General features: G+C 39.3%; 1 protein-coding gene across 1 annotated transcript in view; it reads right to left on the bottom strand.

Moving 5' to 3' along the window:
* LOC122804301 (prostaglandin reductase 2-like) overlaps window positions 1-23,941 on the bottom strand; it is a 332,343-nt gene that overhangs the window by 203,289 nt on the left and 105,113 nt on the right. The window lies entirely within an intron of this gene.

Here is a 23,941-nt window from a genome sequence, read left to right as displayed (position 1 = left end):
CGCCCATTTACACATGTCTTTCGAACGCCACTCGACCACAGGGAGGACATGCAGACTCCACATATTATAACATATGTTGTTTTGGTTTTTTTGAACTCTAGCTGTTCCAACGTATTTCAATACTATTTAAATCCCTGGCATAAATGCAAAGCTGTGAGTTCCACTTCTGGTGAATTTAAACATAAATAACTTCCTACACACTTGGGGATGGAGTTCTGTAGAAGTTTGCAATTTATAGATATAAACTCTTTCCTAGCATCCTCACAGATATGATTTGGGAGGATGCATTTTTATACGCCACTGCTGTGCTTTAATTCTGAGCTTCATAAAGTGAACCCCCCTCCATCTGACTATTTTTTCTTAAGGTTATGGAAACTCTTTTATACTAAAAGGTGTCAATCTGTCATTTTACCAAGTTTCAGTAATAATTCTAACATCAGCTCTACTCTCTGTAAACAAGGATTCCAACACATCTACTTTTCCTTATTTAGAATTATCAACCACAATAATTTCTGATTCTTATGGAAATTTTCAGAAATTCAAAATGTCTAGAACATAATCATATGAAAAAACTGTTAAACATTATAACCAGTTCTGCAGCACAGAAGGATAAAATCCTGAATGCTACCCAAATGATAAGTTTGATTAGCATCTTGGGTCCTAGAAGAGCCAGGGGGAATAGAAAATGAGTGGCTGTGGCTCACACATTGTGAGAGGAAGGTGTTTGGTTGCAGGCCAGCTCAATTGTCACTCCAGTGACAGAATAGAGGCCCAGAGCAGGGAAAGCAGGTCCCCACGGAGGCTAACCAAGCTGGTGATGAAAGCCAAAAGAGTGACAATGTGCAGGATAGGGAGGCATAGGTAGCCCCTGTGGTGATGCAGGTGTGCACATCACCATCAAGGATGAGACTAGAGCTAAAATAGAAATGCCTCCACAGCTCACATCCTAGATGATGTAAAACTTCAGGGGCATACATCATAAAATTTCTTGTGCAGTGACAGGTAGAAAAGACTGCCATAATGCCCAATTCCATGGTAGAGGAAGTCAGATTTACCTGGGTAGGGGATGACAGAGTACACTCATGGAAAGAACAGTATAGAGACCAGGTGTGAGGAGGAGCACAAGGAACCTTTATAGCTTCCTGGATGTTGGACTCCTTCAGACAGCTCACTCTGTACTGAAATGGATATAGTCCTTAGTATGGGTTCATAGGTTGGTACTAGGCTATCGACACTAGGGCCTATACAACCCTAGCCATAACAATTCCCTGGCTATTTCTTCCCACAGTATTTACTTCCCTGGACCCCTGTCTAGCAGGGTGACTGATGTGATCTCCGGGGTGAATTTCCTATCTCCCATCCAATCATCAAGGTTCCTTTTGAAGAGGGCCAAAGAGGCGCTCTGCTTGACATGTATGGGCAGTCTATTCCAGAGTCTGTGGAGTTTCTGGGTCAGGAACCTATCCCTCCAGCATGTTTTGTTCATTTTGATGACATGGTTTAGATCCCTGAAGCATGTGTCTCTGAGGGATTGGGATTTCTTTAAGTCTAGCATGTCCAAACAGCTCTGGGTTTGACATGGCCTTGTATGTTAAGCAGAGATCGCCTCTGAGTACACAATATGTAACAGAGTATAGGTGGAGTTTTTTTTAGATGGTCAGCATAGGGCATCTGCTTTAGGCCTGTGATTCTTTTAGTGAGGTATTTCTGCGGCCTTTCCGGTTGTTGCAGATGTCTTGAGAGGAACATTACCAAACGGGGCATTGTATTCCATAATGGGTCTAATGAGGGATGAGTACAGTGGGACAATGACCTCCTTTTTTCTGGATGAAAAACCTTAGTGATGAGGTGTGCCACACAGAAGGACTTCCTGACTGTTGTGGCGATGTAGTTATCAAAGGTGAGACCACTGTCCACCTGTGTCCCTAAGTCTCTTAACACACTTTTGGTGTTTAGTGTACTGCCACCTATGCAGTCATTCACAGGTACATGTTTTTTCCCAAATGGGATAACTATACATTTCTTGGCACTGAGCTTGAGCACATGGCTCTGGCACCAAGCATCTGTTTCTGTAAGACCCTTTTGTAAACTATCCACATCATTTGGGGATTTAATAATGGCTCCCAGTTTGCAGTAATCTGCAAACTTTATTAGCCAGAGTCCCTTAGTGTTGGCCTGTACTTCAGAGAAGTAGATGCCAAACAAGCGCGGTCCCAGGACTGAACCCTGAGGTACTCCACTTGTCACTTGTCTGGAGCTGGATTTGGAGTTGGCTACTTTTACAGTGTGGGTTCTGTCAGTAAGCCAAGTTGGCAACCCATCGAGTGATGTAGGGATTAATGCCCAGCTTAGTAAGTTTATCTATGATTCCAGAGTGGGGGATGGTGTTGAAGGCCTTGGTGAGGTCCAGATAGGCTGTGTGGACCACCTTACCCTTGTCCACGGCTCTAGAGACTGAGTCGAAGAAGTCAATCAGGTTCAGGAGAAGACAAGATTGGCCCTTCACGAACCCAAACTGTATGGGGTCTAGTGTTTGAAGGTTGCCAATGTCTTTGCCTATAAGTTCCATGATAACACGTTCCATGGCCTTGCAGATCAGTCTCGTCAGACTGATGGGGCAGTAGTTCCTGGGATCCAAGGTGGATCCCTCCTTGTGGAGTGGGATAACTGTAGCTGTGCGCCACTCAGTGGGCATGATGCCTGAGGTTAGGCTATAATTAAACGACATTTAGGTGAGGTGCCAGTTCATTTTGTTGTTCATGTAGTACACAGCCTGGGATGTTGTCTGGTCCCATGGATGCTGTATTCTTAGCTTTGTAGAGTGTGTTTTTTACCTGTGTGGCCGTTATTACCAGAATTTGGCAATCTTTCGGTATTGAGATGGGCCATTTAGTGGGTGAGAGGGGGGTGAAGTTTGCATTGAATTGATCTGCCAGGATATTGACAATATCCTTGGGATCAGTATATTTAATGCCATTCTGTTGTAGCTCAGAGCAGATCTGAGCATTGTCATTTAGATTGTTGACATAGCTTTGGAATGCGTTGTGGTTGTCTTTGGCAATTTTATTTTCATAACTAGCTTTGGAGGATTTTATGAGGGATCTCAGCTTCTTATTGAGGCTGGTAAGGGAGTTTTTTGCATCCTGGGATTTTCCTCTTTTCTGCAACAGTTTCTTCCTTTTGTTGTAAAGTTTGTTTATGGCAAGGGACCACCAGATTGGCTTCTTTTTTTTGGAGGAGAGCATCTTGGTTCTATTGGGAATGGCACGATTCATGCATGAGTGGATGTGCTTGTACAGTGCCTTAGTGTAGGATTCAGCAGTCAAACATTCAGTTCCCGTCTGCATGTGTGTCATGAAGTTTGTCACTTCTGACTTGAGTAGCATGAAGTTGGCTTTGGAGAAGTTTTTTATGGAGGTTTCCTTAATGGGGGTGGGGGTGGGATGTGTATGTCAAGGATGATTAGCTTATGGTCAGACCTGACCAACGAGGGGGTGACCATTGGTGTGGAGCATCGTGACCATAGGTGTGGAGCATCGATTGCCCATGTTGGTAATGACCAGGTCTAGGATATTGGAGCCCCTGGTGGGACTAAGGATTAGTTGATCCAGGGCATTGGAATTTATGAATTCCAGGAACTGTTGGGCAAAGGTGTTGGTACATGAGTAGTTTTCCCAGTTAATGGCAGGGTAGTTGAAATCACCCAGTATTAGGATGTTTGGTTGTATCTTAATATTTTCCAGTATGTTTGGAAAGGTGTAGTGAGAATCTTGGGGCATGGTGGGGGATCTGTAGCAAGCTACAATTTGGCTTGCAGTCTTACTTAGTATTAGTTGCACCTGGAGAATTTCAGACGCATTGTGTTGGTCAACTAGCCTGGTGTTGTGAATATCCTTGGTGAATATGGACATTCCTCCAACTTTAGTGTTTCGGTCCTGGTTTGGGGGCCAAAAAGTGTAGAACAATAAATTCCACGATGGCTGAGCGGAGGCAATAATTCCAATGCTGCTAACAAAAATACGATCTTTTATTCCACCAACACACGTAAAACACAAGCGCTTTCACTCGGTTCCTACCGAGCTTTGTCAAGTACCATGAAAGCTGCATAAATGGCAGTTTATATACATTTACTTACTTCAATTGAATTCATTACATATGCAAATACTTTCTTAAGGTAATACCGCTTAGTATTTAAGTAAAAGTCATTATTTAAAAATGTGAAGATTGTTTTATACATTATATCACAGTGAACTAAAGTGTTACTCTGTTTAAAATTAACATGAGGATTTTCGTTTTTTAAAACCTAACATGCCACAATACTTCTAAATCAGTGCAACATGTGCAAATTGTGCCTTTATGGTTGCAATCATCTTAAAAGATAGAAGAAATGAAACAAAAGGAGAGGAAGAGGAAGGGAGAGGGGGGAGAGCAGGGAGCAGAAGTGAACAGAGAAGAAACATGAAAAAATAAAAAAAATAAAATAATTGTATTGAAACGAAACCTTAGCAGCTACCAAACCTATACAGATATACAATAAATATGTTAAAAATGTTCTGAACAAGATGGCTTCTTTTTAGGGACTATTCTAAAAATGTTTTTAAAATTGATTATAAAATAAGCTGATAATTAATTAATTCTCCCTGAACTGGATATAACATGTCACAATACATCTAAATCCGTACAGATATTCAAATAATGCTTTTGTGGTTACAATTATCTTAAAGATGAAAGAAAAAGGTAAGTAGAAAAAAAGGGGGAGGGGGAAGGGAGGAGACCAAGTGAATAGACGAGAAAAGTAAAGAATTAAAGTTAATAATATGTAACAATATCTGTATATATAGCAGCAAACCTTATATGCATATATAATAATTATATTAAAAATAAACCTTAATAGCAGCAATACCTATACAAGTATACAACAAATATGTTAAAAATGTACTGAACAACATGGTTTCTTTCTAAGAACTGTTCTAAAAATGTTTTAAAATTGATTTTGAAAAATAAGCTGATAATTAATTAATTCTCCCTGAACTGAGTGTTAGAGTTTAGCTCTCCTTAATTTTAGAATTGAGCTTATACTTAAAGTATCATTTAATCCAGGACTTTTGTTTGCATCTAGTCTTAGTTGCCATGTTAGCTCTTTGGATTCCAAAACAGATTCCCAGTCACCACCTCTTTCATTTTGTAGCACTTGTTCTAAGATTATGAACTTGAGATTGTAGTTTGGACATGTAAGTGAATGCTTGTAGAAGGCATTATTTTCCTTCTTCTTCTCTATGTCATAGGAGTGTTCATATAATCTTTTTTTCAACTCTCTCTCCGTTTTTCCAATGTAAAAACTATTGCATGTAGTGCATAGCCCTAAATATACCACTCCCTTAGTGTTACAGGTGTAGTGTCCCTGTGACTTGATGTCAAAGTTTCTTGCCTTCAAAAACATATGAGAGTCGTGGATTATCATATGACATTGTTTACAAGCCCCGCATTTGTAAGTTCCTTTTTTAGCTTCTTTCCTGTTGCTCTGTCGGTGGTGTCTTCTCTCGAATATTTCTTTGAGGCTGGGACCTTTCTTTCTTATAAATTGAGGTTTGTTTTCCAATATCGACTTAAAATCATCATGTATTTTGAGTACCGGCCAATGCTTTCGTATAGACTGTTCAATCCCCATGTTATCATTGGAAAACGTGTATACAAAACCACAACTTTTTTCTATATTACTTTTGTTTACTTCATTTTGCCTTGGATTTATACATCCAACGCCTAGCAGGGGTTTGTAAGAACTATCCCTTGAATTAATCACTTCTTGTGTAAGGGTAATTAGTAGATCCAATGGGTACCCACGCTGTAAAAACATGCTGTGTAGTTTTCTGATTTCTTCCTCAAAATCATCTTTCTTGCTGCACATTCTACTAGCCCTAATTAGTTGTCCTTTCACAATCCCCTTCTTTTGGTGAAAGGGGTGCTGGCTGGAATAGTGTAGCAACGAGTTCGAAAAGGTTGTTTTCCGAAAAATTTTGGAGTGAACCTGTTTTGTATTGTGGTCTTTGTAAATAGAGACATCCAAGTAATTTAGGCTTGTTTCGCTTACAACATGGGTGAAACACAAAAAACTAGTTGAAGAGTTGATGTAATTTAAAAACAAATCCAGTTCATTTGTAGTTCCTTGCCATAAAATACAAATGTCATCTAAAAACCTGCGGTAGAACATAATGTATTTTGCCCATTTTTGCTGAAAGATGTATTTACTTTCCCACATGTGGAGCACAGCATTGGCGTAGATTGTGGCACAGGGTGTTCCCATAGCCACCCCTCTTTTTTGCTTGAAAATCTCGCCGTTGAAGAATATGAAATTATTCTCCAGTATTGTTGTCATGAATTTAACCAATAGGTTTTTGAAAGTATTGCTGAGATTTGTTTCATTGTTGAGAAATTCAGTGAACCATTCCAACCCAGTTTGATGTGGAATACTGGGAAAAAGATCTTTTATATCTATCGTGACCATTAAAATTTCTTGGGTGTAAATGGTAACAGGAAAAGCTTTTAAAAATTCCCACGAGTCTTTGCAAACATAACTTAATTTTTCATTATATTGTTTCATGATGAAATCAATGAATTTGCCAAGGGGTTCAGTAATTCCCCCTGCGCCAGCTACAATTGGTCTGAAAACCAGAGGGTTGGTTCCCTTATGGATTTTTGGAATCCCAAATAAAATAGGAATCCTTGGTTTATGGATGAAGATGTAATTGTATAGACTTTCATTAATAGCTCCTTGCAACAAATCATCCGTCAACATGAATTTTATTTTAGCTAATGCTATGTTATATTCGTTCCTGGACATTAATGCATACTGGTCTGTGTCTTGTAAAAGTGCATACATATGTGCTTCATAATTTGAATCATACATTAACACCATTCCTCCCCCCTTATCAGGTTTCATTGTTCTGATGTTTTCATCTTTCAACATATTTATGAAGGTTATTTCTTCACTGCTTATATTTTGTTCCCTTGTTTTGCAGTCTTTGCTACAAGTTGATCTTAGTTCTTGTTCCACTAGTTCTTCAAATACCCTCAAGGTGGGGTGTGTGGGTGGGTTAAATGTACTTTTTCTTGCTAGCACATTTTTTAAATTAGTTTTTCCTTTGAAAATTTGGTTAATGTTCATGTTCCTAATAAATAACTTGAATTCTATAAGCAAGGAAGCTATGTTAGTTTTTTTGCTGGGAACAAAATGAAGTCCCTTAGAAAAAATATCAAATGCTGTATCTTCTATCCCCACTTCTGTGTAATTATAAATTGTAAAGTCTTCCTTTTTACAAATTAAACATTCACCCTCTTTAATCCTGTTAATGTTATCTGGCAATGTTGTATTAACATATTGTAGTGTTTCTAAGCTTAATAGTCTCTGTTGTTCCAGGTTCTTGTTTGCCTGCGTTGTTTCTGTTCCCACCCCCCCCCCCCGGTTCTCCCGGGGTGTTGGTGAAAAACCTGGTTGTTAAACCTTTTTCCTTTTTCTGCTAGTCTTTCACTACGTCGTGGGGGTTCCTGTTCGTTACTGGCTTCAAAGAATACCTCATCACTTTCATTGTTATTGCTTGCTTCTAATCTGTCATTAGTTCTAAATCTAGTGGGGTTGGGGTAGGCAATACCTTCATTGTAATCATGCAAATCTCTCTCAAGCTTTTTTATTTTCCTATTTATTACTTTATCACAAAATTGATCAACTTCATGGAACAGTTTATCATAGTCATGTTTAAACATACTAAATGTGTTTTCTGCTGTAATGGCCTGATTCAACATGTTTAACTCATTATTCAACTTCTTTGCTTTAATCTCATATTCTTCAACCATTACTTTTAAAACTTCCAACCCTGCTTTATCAAATATATCACACAGTTTATCATAATATGTAGTATTCTTTTTCACATGGTTAGGGAATTTATAAAAGCGTAGCCCCTTAGGGATACGTTTAACTTTAATGCATTCTTTAAGATAGTCTATTTCTAGCTGGTTACTTTTCAATGAATACAGTTTGTCTTTAAATTCATTAAAGTCCAATTCAGCTGTCGACATAGAGTTGTTAGTTACAGTACCTTTTTTGAAAGTAAACGGCTGTTTAGCCCAGTTGCTGAAAACAAATTCCTTGGGTTTCATTGCCTTTTTACGTACAGTCTGTTCCCTCGAACACGTCGGATAATTTTCGTTTATGTCCTGGGAGCTTTCAACAATCCTATTTGTTTGTGGACCATTACGAACGTTTCCTTGTGTGCCCTGAACTTTTTGCTGTTGTGGGCATGATTCTAAGTTCTCCGGTAAGCTGTTCATCTTCAATACGTCTTTTAGCTCTGCTAGCATAGCCAGAACCTGGTTGAACTCCGTTCGGGTTACTGGCTGTTCACCAGCTGAGTCCTTCAGTATTTCCGGTGTAGCTGCTGCATCGAACGCTTCCGTCTCGGTTGCCATCAGGATCACAGAACCAAAAACCAAGAAAAAAGTTAATAGCACCAAAAGCACAGAACAATAAATTCCACGATGGCTGAGCGGAGGCAATAATTCCAATGCTGCTAACAAAAATACGATCTTTTATTCCACCAACACACGTAAAACACAAGCGCTTTCACTCGGTTCCTACCGAGCTTTGTCAAGTACCATGAAAGCTGCATAAATGGCAGTTTATATACATTTACTTACTTCAATTGAATTCATTACATATGCAAATACTTTCTTAAGGTAACACCGCTTAGTATTTAAGTAAAAGTCATTATTTAAAAATGTGAAGATTGTTTTATACATTATATCACAGTGAACTAAAGTGTTACTCTGTTTAAAATTAACATGAGGATTTTCGTTTTTTAAAACCTAACATGCCACAATACTTCTAAATCAGTGCAACATGTGCAAAACATGGCCAAAAAGTGTGGTAAGAGTTGTAGCCTGGTATTGCAGGGGTGCTCTCTGGAGCCTTGAACCAGGTCTCAGTTACTGCACAGATATCGATGTTCTCCATTTTTAGGAGTGCCTCAAGAGAGTGCATTTTGAGGTTTAGACTTCTAGCATTGAGTAGCATTACCTTCAGATTTTGCATGCTTGTACCTGTTACAGTGGTGGTTTTGTCCTTTGAACTTTGCCTAAAAAAGTCACTAGAGGGGTGGCAAGAGCATTAGCCAGTAACCTGAATCCCAGGGGAGACAGGTGCAGACCATCTCTGGCAAAGCATTGTGGTCTGTCGATCATGTCGTCCCAGGCAAACAGATACTGGATCCCCTTTGAATGACATCAGAAGCTTAGCCAATTGTTGAAGTCAATCATTTTGTCCTTATACTGTGGTATCATTCTAGGTGAAGGCAGGATGCTACTCAGGGCTAGGGTCATACCTGCCTGGGTCACATGATCCAAGAGCTCTTCCATGTCTCTTTTCATGTAGTCCAGGGAGGTACATCTCACGTCATTCATTCCAACACGGACAATGACAGAGTCAGATTTGTACTTCTTGTGAAGTGACTTAGTGCATGCATTATGTGGCAGATCCTGGCACCCGACAGGCAGCTGACTGTAATTTTCTCCTTGTTCAGCCTGGTGAGTGGGACATCAGTGTGCCTGACTATAGAGTCACCTATGACTAAAGTGTTGGGTATGTTGTTTTGCCTTAGGGACTGTTGTTGGGTGGCACACTGGTGTTGTGAGGTATGTGACAATTTGGTTGTGATTGGTGTTTGTTTGCATTTCAGCTTTGGAGGTCCTTGTTGCTTGGGCAGGTTACTGTTAAGGGCCTCCTCATATGTGGGTTTAGTGTTGCTATGTGTGGCTGTTGGTGGTGTGGGTTTAAAAGGGCTATGTGTTGCTAGAGGTGTAGTCCGGGTGTTAACCTCCTCCTCTTGACTGTCTAGCACACTCTTGGGTGGAGATAGCTTTGCTTCCAGTTTGGCTATGTAAGTGCATCTCTCGCAGGTTGTAGTGTTGGGTGGTAGGAGGAGAGGGTTGTCTGTGTACATGAGGAAATTGCTGCATTGCCCCAGTATGCCTAGATTCACCAGATGGACAGGAGAAATCACCGGAAGCTCACCCTTGGACATGCCTGGTTTGGTGCGTTTTTTTTTTTGTAAAGTACAAGAGCTGTTTTCCTTGCCTTAGCAAGGTACTTTGCAATTATAGGCTGTTTAGTGCCTATGATTACTTTCTCCTTATTAACAAGGAGAGGTGAGTGCTTGTATCAGTTTAAGATTTCCTAGTGCTTTCCAGCAGGTTTTAAAACAAGTGCTAGTCACAGGGATGCTTAAAGTTAAGATGAAAAAAAATGGTTTATTCTAAACACTGTAATGTGCACTAGAGGAGTTAGATGTGAAAGTAGATAACTTAAGTTTTACCTGCCTAAAAAGTTAAGTTTTAGTGGAGAGTCACTATTTTTAAAACAGCAAGATAGATTGAAAGGGGGTGGTCACTTTTGTATTCTGGTACTATGGAATGCAGTAGGATGGCTAATAAATTTAAATAGTTGAAGGGGAGTGATTTCACAAAATTTTGTGCTTACTCACACAAGCCAGTAAAAACAGAGAGGAAATGAGATATATGGTCAAATTAACATAAGGGGAAGGCAACTAGAAAGACAGTGGTGTTTAAGAACACTACAGTAACCAAGTGGGGAAACAATTTCTGCGTGACTCACAAGAGACAGAGCTGTGGTCACTTTTCAAGTTTTAATATACAGTTAAAAGCAGAATACAAGTAAAACACAAGGTAAATAAAACAAATCACAGTATCCAAAATAGAAAAAGGCAATAAAGTAATACAACAAATAAAAAGCAAACTAACCTTTCCCTCACAGCAAAGTGTAGCAGAGTCTGGGTGAGCCTTTCTAGTGGGATGACTGCACCAAGTCTTACAGGGAAAGGTTTGATGCATGGCAAGTACAGAGGCAAAAAGTCCCAGGGGGAAAAAAAACTGCTGAACATTCAAGACTCTTTTACACTATTGTTGCACATCATTGAGTTTGTTAATGCATGCAAGACACCAGTAATGTTAATTAAAATGTCCTAGTGTAACAACAGTGGCAGCCAAGATTTAACAGTACTCCACAGTCATACAAGTGATATTACACAAATCCATGTGGGAATTCCTAAATTTATTTAATTTTATTATCTAGGTAAATCCAATTAATTTCCATTAAAATGCTTTGGTAGATTGTACAGCCAGACATGAAGAAGAACATTTTTAAAACTATGAGACTTCACATTCAGTAACTAAGTTATAACTGATAACTATATTGTTGCAAGAAATACAGTGTAGTGTACAACGTTAGGGGATTTACCTACTTCCTTTGTTGGGTAAATCACTGGAATATGGCTTATCAGAATGCCACACAAGGACAGTACATTTGTATAAGTAAACTTATCATAACAGTGGACGTTTGAATGATCACTGCTGCATTTTCTTTAGCTAAATGGGTTATATCCTGCCAAAGATATAACAGCCGGACAGCTTCCAAAGCTTCAAGGGTGGGAATTCGGTATAATGGCTAAGGTACTTATCTTGTAGGCACAAAGTGCAGGGTTTGATTCTTACTTGGGGTAATTGGCTAGGCTTAAAATGGCCCAGAAGGGCTGTTAGCCTTGTACTAATCTATGAACCTATCTATGAACTATTGTGCTCAAACTGTCAGGCAACTTGAGCTGAGCTGACTAAAAAGAGAAGTTTGGCAATGAAGCCTTTCAGAACTTTCCTGAGCCCTGTAAGGACAATGTCAGGTACGAAAAATAAATAAATCTCCACACCCTGGTATAAAAAGCACACCAAAAAATGGGGGCAGAGGGTGAAGGGAGGAAGTGGCTACAGCAGCAGTGATCATTTATACATCTACTGTTACGGTAAGTTTACTTAACATAACTGTACTATATTCATCAAATTGATCAAAGCGGTAGTAGCCTTAACTACTTCATCTGGGAGGTGGAAGGAGAAGAGACCAAGAACCCCTGAATAATGGCCTTAGCACAGCCTGATCTTGAGGAATCAAGCTTATAGTGCATTGTAAAAGTATGTACAGAGGATCAATTAGCAGCTGCTGGAATACTTCTTGAATCCATCCTTTCCAAAAAGCCACAGATTAAGCCAAGGCCCTGGTAGAGTGGGCCCTAACCCTGCTTGAAATAGTTTTGTTATGATGAGTACAGCAAAATGTAATAGCTTTAGACAAACAAACATTTAGAAATAGTCTGTTTTGACAGAGGTTGTCCCCTCTTCTTACCTTCACAAGAAATGTAACAACTGATCCAAAGAACTGAAAGATTTAGTTCTGTCAAGATAGTACCCGAGTAGCTGTAGAAAACCAGAGTAGGGAGCATACTTTCTCTCTCATTTTTAGGTTCAAGAAAGAAACGTGGAGATGGATAGTTTGGCTTAAAGTAAACATGGATACCACTTTAGGCATAAAAGAAGGATTAGTTCTCAAAAAAACTCTGTCCCTATGAAAATGAGAGAGGGCTGACTCACCATATGAGCTTGCAACTCAGATACCCTTCTTGCAGAGGTCACAGCAATCAGTAAGACTATCTTCCATGTTAAGAACATATAGTCAGTCAGGTAAGCTTGTTCAAATGGAGTTTTCTTGGAGGTCTGTTATGCAAAAATATTTTGACATGAAACTGCATTGAAAGAGGAGGATCTATGGGCAGACTTGCTGAAATGGCCAATAAATTAATCTTGATAGTGGAATAAGAAAGGCCATAGGATAGTAACTCACACAAATATTGTAAAAACAAAGAACAACAAGCCCTGAATTGGTGCTGGTTATGTTGTTGGCACCAACTACAAAACCTTTTCCATTTACTAACATATGATTTTCAGTAGCAGGCTTTCTTGTCTCCATTAGTACCTGCTGTATATCATCATTAAACATGTGCCTAAAATGAATTAAGACCCTATCATCCAGGCAGTCAACTGAAGTTGATTGATGCTGAGTGCATCAAACATCCCCATTCTTGTGTGAGTAGATCCAGTCTGTGAGGAATCTTTGGTAATTGCCCCTGGCCATTTCCAAAAGAAAGAAGAACCCCAATTGCCCTGGCCAGAGGGGATTCACGACAATGATCTTAGGGGATTCCTTCTGAATCTTCATTAGTACCCTGGATATTAATGTAAAGGGTGGAAAAAGCATACAAGAACATTCCTGTCCAAGGAAAAGAAAAGAAAAGAAAATGCATCTGACTTCCAGGCCTTCTTGCATGGATTCCTGGAACAGAATCTTGCCATTTGATTGTCCAGAGAGTAGGCAAATTCTGCTTGAGGAACTCTCCACAGATGGCTGAAATCTTTGAAGACCTCCAGTCTTATTTCCATTCATGTGGGCCTGCCCTGGCCCTGCTCAGCTTTTCTGCCACACAGTTTTGTTCTGAGAGAATGCAGGATGCCTGTAGAGTGAGACTGTGCTGTGAAGCTATATCCCAAGTTAACAAGGCTAGTCTGCAAAGTGGGTACTATCATTCTTCTTATGTGCGTAAAGAAGAAGAAGTTGAGGCACGGGTGTTCGTTTAAGTATTGTATTATGTAGAAACACATCAGGATGGATAGCAAGAACAATAAACTTAAACTATCTAACTGACTGACTAGTAACATTGCATGCTTACACTCTGGCTGCTAACTCAAAATGGCACTTACATCTCACATGCTCAGTGGATATAGGTGTGTGCTTACTGACTGGGAAGCTTCTTAAAGGTGTACACACATACTGATCTATATCCTCCCTCTTTACTGAGCTGTCTTACATAAGCGAATGACATTTCAATAGGCATGCATTATACAAGCAATAATAAAAAAGAAACAACAGTTATGTCCACGTTGCTGTGTACCTTGAGCAAGGTTTCAAGATGCGATCTGATCTCATGACATAGTGATTAGGATTGGGTTTAGCAACAGGGACAGTCATTGGTGAGTGTTCTGCTTGGGGGCTCTCTGGGTTTTTCTCAGGAATGGGGATTTCTGGCAAAATGTTCTCTGGTACTGGAACATTGAATGAGTTGCTCTGAGATGTAGAGTCTTTGTCACAGGCAGGATGCTGCAACATTGGTTCAGATACTGCTAACAAATGCTTTCGTTTTTGACTGAATTCCACTTCTTGTGATTCCACAATGTACGAATGAGGCTTTCACAAATCCTATGTGATCAAAACCTTTTGACGTCTGCATCCTCACTATCTCTCCTTTTTGTAAACAACAAAGTGGTTTGCAGGGTCTATCACAGGAAGTTTTCTGAGACAATCACTTTTTCAACAGTTGGGCTCTTACTGATTTATTGTTTTTAGCATTTGGAACCAATAGATTATTGCTAATAGGTAGTGCATTTCTGGTTTGTCTTGACATAAGATGTTGTGCAGGTGAGCCTAGATGGTTATCACGAGGAATGTTTCTGAGATTCAACAAGTTAAGGAAAACATCGGTGTTGTCACGTTTCAACTTCTCTAATAAGAGTTTTGCACTTTGAACTGCACGTTCAGCCAAAACGTTTGACTGGGGGTATGCAGGACTAATTGTAATATGAATAAAGTTTCACTCTTCTGCAAATTTCTTGAACTGCTGAGTGGTAAACTGGGCACCATTGTCAGAAATAACTTTGTGCAGACTACAATGGGCTGAGAAATGATATTTCAACTTAGTAAAGACAGTAGCGGAAGTTAGGCTGGGAAGTAGGTCAATCTCGAACCAATTTGAATAAGAATCTACTAACACCAAGTAATGCTGACCATTCCACTCAAAGATATCTGTAGCTACTGTTGACCAAGGTAGTTCTGGAATCTGGCTTAGCTGAAGTGGTTCTCTCTGTTGATGCAGCTTTGTACTATTACATACTGAACAAGATGAAAGTACATTTTCAATATCTCTTGACATAGAAGGCCAAAATACTAGATCGCTTGCCCTTCTTTTGGTAGAATCAGTTTCTGGGTGGTCATGATGGAAGATCTTAATGTACGCAAGTTGCAAGGATTTTGGAACAATCACTTTAGGACATTTCAAGATGATACCATTGTCTGACAAAATCTCATCTCTGTAGGGAAAATATGGTTGCACTTCAACTGGTAAACAAGATTGCTTTGGAGGTAATTCTTAACTGATAAAAAGGTTTAGCTTCTGGAGAACTGGATCTGAAGCTATATAAGTTCTGAGCTCATCAAGATGCGTGGAAGAAAAATTTCTCACTTCCATGACTTCAAAATCAAGTTGCTCATTGTTATACTGCTCTGTGTTTTTTCTGGGTGATCTGGATAAAGTATCAGCAAGATAGGGAAGTTTGCCTTTTGTATAAACAAGACTGAAATTGTACTTCTGCAATTTGAGCAATTTCTGCAATTTGGCTGGAGCTGAATGCATAGGCTTTCTCAAAATAGTGACCAAGGGTTGGTGATTCATTTCGATCTGGATAGGTCAGCCATAAATATAATCATGGAAATTCTAACATGCAAACACAATTGCCAAAAGCTCTTTCTCAATCTGGGCATACTGCATCTCAGTTTGGGTAAGAGTTCTCGAACCATAGGCTACTGGTCTACCTTCTTGAAGAATGACTGCACCTAGATCAAACTTAAAAGCATCACAGTAAAGAGTAACTAGTTTGTGAACAACATAACAGCGGAGAGTTGGTGGACTAACAATTTTCTGTTTCAAGACATCAAATGCTCTTTGGTGCTGTTCTGACCATGACCAAATTACATCTTTGCATGTCAGCTCATGTAGCAGTGCTGAAAGATGGCTTAAATCTGGAATGATATTGCCTAGGTAGTTGACCATACCAAGAAAACACTGTACGGCTTGTGCATTGTCTGAAGCTGGCGTGTCAAGAATGGCTGTTTGCTTAGAAGAATCTGGTCTTGGGCCGGAACTGGTAAACAAGTGACCAGCGTAAGTAACTTCCCAGAACCTGAATTTGCACTTTTGTGGATTGAGCTTATGGTTCACCTCACATGCTCTTTCCAGAACTTTCTTGAGTTTTCTGTCATGTTTGGCTTTACCGTTGCCTCCTACTAAAATAGCATCAACTATGACAGCACACAAGTAGCCTAAAAAATTTTTGCTCCACTGAACACTGAAAGATTTCACTGACAGAATTTATTCCAAAAAGCATTCTCAGAAATCTGTATCTTCCAAATGGTGTACTGAAAGTGGCCAGTAATGAGGGTTTTTAGTCAAGCAAAATTTGCTAAAATGAACTCTTTACATCTAAGACAGAAAAAACAGCAGCATTTGGCATAAGGGCAGCAACTTCCTCGACTGTGCACACTGGACGATGAGGTCTTTTTAATGCTTTGTTCAAATCTCTTGGATCAATACATATTCTGATGTCATCTGAGCTTTTCTTGTGAGCTACTACCATAGAGGATACTCATTCAGTAGGTTGTTCTACTGGACTAATTACTCCAAACTGCACCATTCTAACTCGGCTTTGATTCTGTTCTGCATAACTACTGGAACTTTCTGTGCTTGATGGATAATGGGGCTGATCTCTGGGTCTAACTTCATATAGTACACAACAGGTAGTTTGCCTAGTTTGTTTGCAAAAATATCAGCATACACAGAAAAAGTAGTTTGCGCAAAATCTGAGCTATTATTATGCAAACTTACATGGTGGACTTCTTTATTAAGTGAAAGCAGTCCTAGTTTCAAACTGTCTCTGAGGCCTAATAATGACTGCATGTGTCTATTGACTACGTAAAATTGCAAGTCATAGCTGTTCCTAGCAGAGTAACATAAAAGAACTACTGAGCCTATGGTCTGAATCGCTTCACCACCATAAGCTACAAGCTTTGCACACTTTGTCAAATCAAGATGTTCTGCAGCTTTTACTCTAGCAAATGTTTCTGCTGACATAACATTGCACTTTGAGCCTGGATCTACTTTGAGCTCTATGGGGTCTCATTAATCCAAACAGTACAAAAGATTTCGCTCTTTGCCCACAAATCTACTGCATTAACTGTTTCACCAAGCACAGACACACCATCAATATAATAAGTAGGGGTGCAGTGCAGCTGTCTAATTGATCATCTTGTTTCTTGGAATGCCCTCTTTTAATAAAAAAATGTACCTTATTTGATTTACAAAATCTTTTGAAATTATTCCACTTATTGCAAGAATGACGATACTTACTAAAAGCTAAGCATTTTTATTTTGGGCTGGTGATCTCCCCCACAATTGCAACAACTAACAATAAAGTTTGGTAATGCAGCTAACTTTGTTAGTTTATGAATAGTGTTGGAGGTGGAAGCAATCATGAGCCCTTTCAATTTTGCTAACTCACGCTGCATTGAGCATGTCTGTTTTACAGAGCTTGAATTAGAACCTGCTAGAAAGGTACGTGGTTTCCCAGTGACTGCTACGTAGCCTGCAGTAGCTGCTATGGGCTTGGGCCTGTTTCTTTTAACCACATGATGCACACTGTCTACATTTATTTATTTATTTATGTATTTGCAGTTTGTTAACCGGGGAAGTCCATTGGGCCATAATGAGCCCATTTTCAGTGGAGGCCCTGGGAGAAAAGCTCCACAGTAAAATAGAAATAACATAGTACAAAGACAGTAGAATCGTAAAGTACTGTAATACAATTGACAGTATAGGGTATTTAACACATTGTAAAGTAGTATACCTGGCAATTTACTAAACAAGATTTATAGATAAGCATACAGCCTTCCTATATATACCTACTTACACACACACATACAAATACAGAATTAATAGGCTAGTAAAGGATAGAGTTAAAAGGTTTTATAGGAAGGTTAGTATAGGATTATGAGCAAGGACAGTTCCAGATAATGGAGAGGTATGAGTGAAGAGAGGATTTAAAATTGACAGGGTTAAGAGTTGTTCTGAGAGATAATGGGACAGCCTTCCATTTTTTGGCAAGGGAGAAAGAGAAGATAAGTATAAGATATACATGAGCTTTGTCACTGTGCTTTCCACAATTATTCTCATTTGTAAACATACTTGTATGTTATCTGTAAGCTCGTATATCTGACAAATCTCAATGGCCTTATTCTATGTTAAATCACTGTCTCGAAGCAAAGTCTTTCTCACAGTGTCATTGTTAATACCACACACAAGCCTGTCCTTTATCAACTCAACTCTCAGATCACCAAATCTGCACGTTTTAGCTATGTTTCTCAAATCAGTTACATATGCAGCTTTTGATCCCTAGTGTAAAATAAGTGTCTTACCATTGTAATATTTGCTGGGGGTTACACATCTCTCCAAATTTATGTTTTAAGCACTCAGGGTCTTCCCTTGACTCAGCCGGTACCACAATATGTTGGTTCCCCCCTCCCCTGCATACACAGCTGAGGCATAGACAAATGAATGCTCTCCTTCAATGGCTTTTGAAGCAGCTAAATTAAGCAGAATAAAAGCTCTAGTAAGTGCATCTTTGTCAGAAAAAGCAGCCTGTATGAAAATATCATATTCCTGCTCAAACACATTCCAATTTTCTGCACTATTGTTATCAAACACAAGTGGTGCGGGTCTGCAAAATCCTTCTGCCATGCCCACAAATTATAGCAAAACACAATGTAATCTTGACCCTTGTAATTATGCATGAGCATGCACACACACCAGGCACTTGTAATAATATTCAACTGCACAATAAACTCCTTGAAATACTGTGTTGTGAAATATGCTTTGAAATAACTGTACTTTGCGAAATAACTGCACTGTAACACTACACACACTTGTAAACACTTCACCCACTTCGAATACTATGAGTAGTTTTAGTTAATGCGAAAAAGTAGCACACAGTGAAAAAATATGGTCATTTTCCCTTTCTTGTACATTTTTTGCGATTTAGATATTGTTTCAAATGTTTTTCGTAATTATTTTGAATGTTTTAATTAATATGCCATGGTTTTGAACATTTAGTTTGATAAGAAATTTGTTTTGAGCATTCTGAGTATTTTGTTTTATATTTGTAGCAAAATAAATCATTTAAGCAAGTTTTAGTAACTGGAATTTGTTTCTGACCTGTTTTGCAAGTTGTTTGAGCAGTAGGGTTGATCCACTCCTGTATACCCCTCCAACATTAGCCAGTTGCCTCATGGCTGTGATTCAGGATCCCATTCTGGCACCATGTCACTCTTCTTATGTGCATAAAGAACAAGCTGAGGCACGGGTGTTTGTTTATGTATTTTATTATGTACAAACACATCAACTATCTAACTAACTGACTACTAACATTGCATTCTTACACTCTGACTACTAACTCAAAATGGCACTTATATCTCACATGTGCTCAGTGGATATAGGTGTGTGCTTACTGACTGGGAAGCTTCTTAAAGGCTTACACACATACTGATCTACAGGTATGACCTGGTTCCCCCTTGCTTGCTGATGTAAAACATGACTGTGATATTGTCTGTCACCAATTGAAGAAGTCCTTGGGACCAAAACTGGTTCTCAGACTTTAGTGCCTTGCTCAGTGCAAGCATCTCCTTGATTTTTATGTGCTTGCTTCTGTCATTGGTATCCCACATCCCCTGTACTTTTATCCCTCCTGAAACTGCTCCCCAAGCAATGTTGAGATGTCTTTGGTGATTGACTGCTTGCAGCAAGGAGGAAGAACTGGAGACCTGGATTTAAGGATTTCTCTTCTGACACACCCAGCAGTAGGATTTCAAAAGATAAAGGGTGTTGGTGCTGGGTCCCAAAGCGATTTCAGATACCACTGTAGCTTTCTCATATGGAGTCATGCCAGGCATATCATAAGAATCATAGATGCCATTTGACCTAAAACCTTAAGGTATTCCCTCGCAGTGACTGAAGACTGAGTGGAAAAACCTTAGAAATAGATCTAGCTATACACCTATTTTTTTTCCTGTGGAAGAAAAGCTCTTTTAACTGAAGTGTCTAGCTGACATCCGAGGAACAAAATCCTGCGTGAAGAAGTCAAGAAAGTATTTTGAATGTCCTCTTGTAATCCCAGTTTGTGTAAGAGATCACCTGCCTAAGGGAGACAGTCATGACAATTTGAAAAGACTGTGCAGAGGTAAGCATGTTATCTAAATATGGAAAAATTTGGATACCCTGTAGACTGCAATGAGCTATAACTGGAGGAGTTCTGATGAAGTTCTTAATTAAATGAAATGAAAACGCTTAACATATTTCTCACTCTGGTCCAGTGTTTTTTTATCATTTTTTTAGTGTTTTAAAAGAGTACCGCTTTGGTGTTGCAGTTTTTATAACTGGAGCTAGACACTTTGTGAACATTCTGGGTGCAACTGATAGTCCAAAGGGTAAAGTAGAGCACTGAGACTGTAATCCAGAAACCAACACCTTAAGAAATATCTGAACTATAGATGCATAGGGCTGTGATAGTAAACATCATTCATGTGTAATATTACAAGGAAACTTGAAAGAGGAAGAAGAGGTAACAGGTTGTGAAGTGACACCATTTAGAATTTGGGCACAATCGCAAACAGATTTAGGAAAGAAAGATCCAGATATTGGCCTCAAGCATTTTTGTTTTTCTTTCTTTGGCACTAAGTACATCCTTGAATAAAAACCCTTCCACCTGGGAAAGAGGAACTGGTTCTATCAATCCTTGGACCAGCATGTGATGAAAACTTAGTGGTCTAGAGGATGAGGAATGAGGAAAGACCCCCTGGAAAGCAGGAATTTCCTCCCGCTGCCATCTGTAAGACGAATGATTTTCAGAACACTTTTACCTGAAAGTATCTGTTGCCAAAGAGAAAAAAATAGAGATTCTGACTTTCTAGAAGAAAAAAAGGAGCCAGGGTGGGAGGGGGTACAAGGTCTCTTGAATAGCCATTCAGACTTGTTGGACTGTCTTTGGTTTCCAGAGGTTCAAGACTTCTTTTTAGAATCCCTTTGCAATTTCTTCTTAAACATCTGTTTACCTGTATTTTGCTAAGACTGTTTATTCTGCTTTTTCCCAAAACTGGATGAGGAGAAAATCCCTTGGAAAAAGAGGGCTGAAAAATCTTGAGATTCCCTGGATCAGCTTGCCTTTTCATCACAGGTTTTGATTACCTCTGCAGCAGAGGGGTCAAACACTAAATCTCTATCCAAGGCTTAATTTAAAAATCGCAATTTTAATATCATCTGGGATGTTTTGAGAATGCAGCCATGCAAACCTCTTCAAAACAGTACCAGTGGCCAAAGCCCTGAAAGAATTATCAACAGAGTCACAAACACACACACACACACACACACACACACACACACACACACACACACACACACACACACACTTTAAATTATGAGGAATGAACTCAGCAATAGAAGAAACTAAGTTATTTAAAGCAGCTTTTTCCTCAAAAGTAGAAAATGCAGATAAAAAAACTTTCATAATTAATCAGAAAAAAATTAACATATGAGCCTGACAAATCAAAATTCTGAAAATCATTATTGCAGAAGTATGCACTTTTTCACATACCTATCAATAATTTTCCAATCCTTATCAGAAAGGGTAGGATTGGAACTGACCAGCTGCTTAGCAGCTCTGGGATCAACTAGAGCTATTGCTGTTTGGTCTAGTTTGGAAAGAGTGTAGGAACTTTATACAGTCTATCTGCTTTATTAAGAACATCTGACTGACTATCAGGAAAATTGCAGGCAGTAATACATACATCCTCTAAAGTAGACAGAATAGAAGGAATGTGTGTAGGATCAGGAAAATTCTTCTTTAACAATTCATAGATTTTCTGAGAGACTGTAAAACTTTAGTGTTTTCCCACTAAAAACACTGGCACATTCTAGCAGCAGTCTCAGAGAAAGAGAATCCCACACAGAAATAATCAGAAACTGAGCTCTCCTCTGAGTCTGAATCAGAAATCTGAGGGAAAAAACCCTGTATCCTTCTGTACACTTCGTGTTCAGATACAGAATCTTGAATCTCTTTAGGAAAGAGGTATCCCTCTTTCTTTACCAGGAACTGCTTTACAAGAAGGATCAATAGCCTGAATTAAATCCTGAGCCAGACCCAGTAAAATACTCACATCCAAAGAAATTTGAGGAGGTGTAAATACATGCTTGGTTTTCTGTTTCTTTTTGACAAGAAAAATGGGGTAGCTGTGTTACTAATGGCAGCAGCAGATTCCCCAAGGGGTGGTCACAGCATCTTGACACACAAGGAAAACCTTTCCTGCTCCCTGTCATAGAACCAACAAGAATGGTTCTTCCTTGCCCACGGGGGGACTCTAAAAGCCACAGAGGAAGTGGCTAACCTCTGGTCCAAAAGAGTAAAAGAGGAGTAGTCTGAGATACAACAATTGGCTACAGTAGAGTCACCCACCTACAGCTGAGGCAAACTGCTAGCCTGCTGTGGTGGCAAAGGCTGTTTACTTAATTTTCCTCTTTCTGTGGCTGGAAGAAGGACTGACCATGAACCAAACTGGGACCGGTAGTGCCTTCCATGTTCATGCTGAAAATGGTACCTTTTTCCCACAGAAGACAAGCAGGAAATGGCAGTTAATACTACCAGTCAATAAAAGTTAGTTTTTTCCAGAAGAAAACACAGCTAAAGCACTTTAAAACACTATGCCAACCCTACACAATTTCACCACAGAAAAAATGTTTTCAGTTACCTTACAACAATTTTAACTGCCAGGAAAAATTAGCACTTCATTTAAAAGTACATTACAATCTCATGACAGTCTATTAAAACACAAAACTCTTAACTTTAAAATAATTTTTCTGAACAGGAAAGTGATAAAATAGCAACACATATAAGAATATTGAAGTTTTTTTCCCCAAAGGGAACTTAGCTGCCCAGCAAAGAAATAGTACAAGCCGACCATCAACCCTCAAAAGCCTCAGAGGAGCATACTGTTCAGTGGCAGTAAAGCTCTGGAGGGCTTTGCACCCAAACTTTCTTTTAGTCAGCTCAGCTCAAGCTGTCTGGCAGTTTGGGCATGTGGAAGGTGCCCTGAAGCTTTGGAAGCTGGCTGGCTGTGTTATATCCTTGTTAGGATATAACCCGTATATAGCTAAGGCTACTATAGCAGTGATCAATATGATGAACATCTGAATAATTCCACAATAACCCACTCTGTCATCTCTTACTGTTTAAAGATGGAGTATAACATCAGGAATATATTTAATGCGTATCTGATCAATAATGCACAACTTGATACTTAGCCAGACATCTCTAGGAAATATGATTAGCTTAATCATGGTCCATAACACCAAAACTAATTCACCCACAGCTAGAAGCCTGACAAGGTATCTATTAGACATTTTTATATGGGGAACTTCACCCATCTCACCCTCACAAAGGAGGGTCTACCCCTTGTGCTCACTAATATAACTAAGTTTCAGGTCACTAGACCTTGAAGTAAACTTTACTACTTGTTGATGAGCTGCTCATTCAGCCTCCAGGACCCAGCAGCATGGATTCCAAGGTTTTATTGCCATAATAAAGTGAACAGACACTTCCCAGAGCAATCTAAAACAAATCAGCTCATATACTTACATCCCCAAGTCTCCAGCCAAACAAATTTACACATGAAGCTAAACTCACATTTTAGCTTCTCCTAGAACTGCAACCCACTGTAAGGTAAACTAAACTACCAGACACATTATTATCAGGTATAATTATTTATTTTAAGCAAATAGTTAATGTATTAACTTTCTTTGCAGGATTTACCACAGTTGGAATGCCAAAGAAGGTGAAAAGAAAGGTTTACAACACAGTGATGCAGCCAGTACTAATGCATACTATTCAGACTTGGGTAGTGAAGGCAGAGCAGTTGAGAAAGCTACAGGAGATGGAGATGAAGTGCCTGAGATGGGTGGCAGGATGCACACTGTGGGACAGATGAAGAATGAGGACATCAGAGCAGAAGACAAAGTAGCACCAGTTGCAGAAAAAGTCAAGGAGAAGAGATTATATTGGTTCAGACATGTGCAGGAAAAGTAGAAGCCAATCTGGTGAAGATGATTTGGGACAGACAGGAAGAAATCAA

This window comes from Protopterus annectens, chromosome 6.part0, assembly GCF_019279795.1.
Source record: "Protopterus annectens isolate FY-2018-M chromosome 6.part0, PAN1.0, whole genome shotgun sequence".
NCBI lineage: Eukaryota > Metazoa > Chordata > Ceratodontiformes > Protopteridae > Protopterus > Protopterus annectens.
The sequence above is the reverse complement of the archived record's forward strand: the minus strand, read 5'-3'. Positions and strand labels throughout refer to the sequence as shown.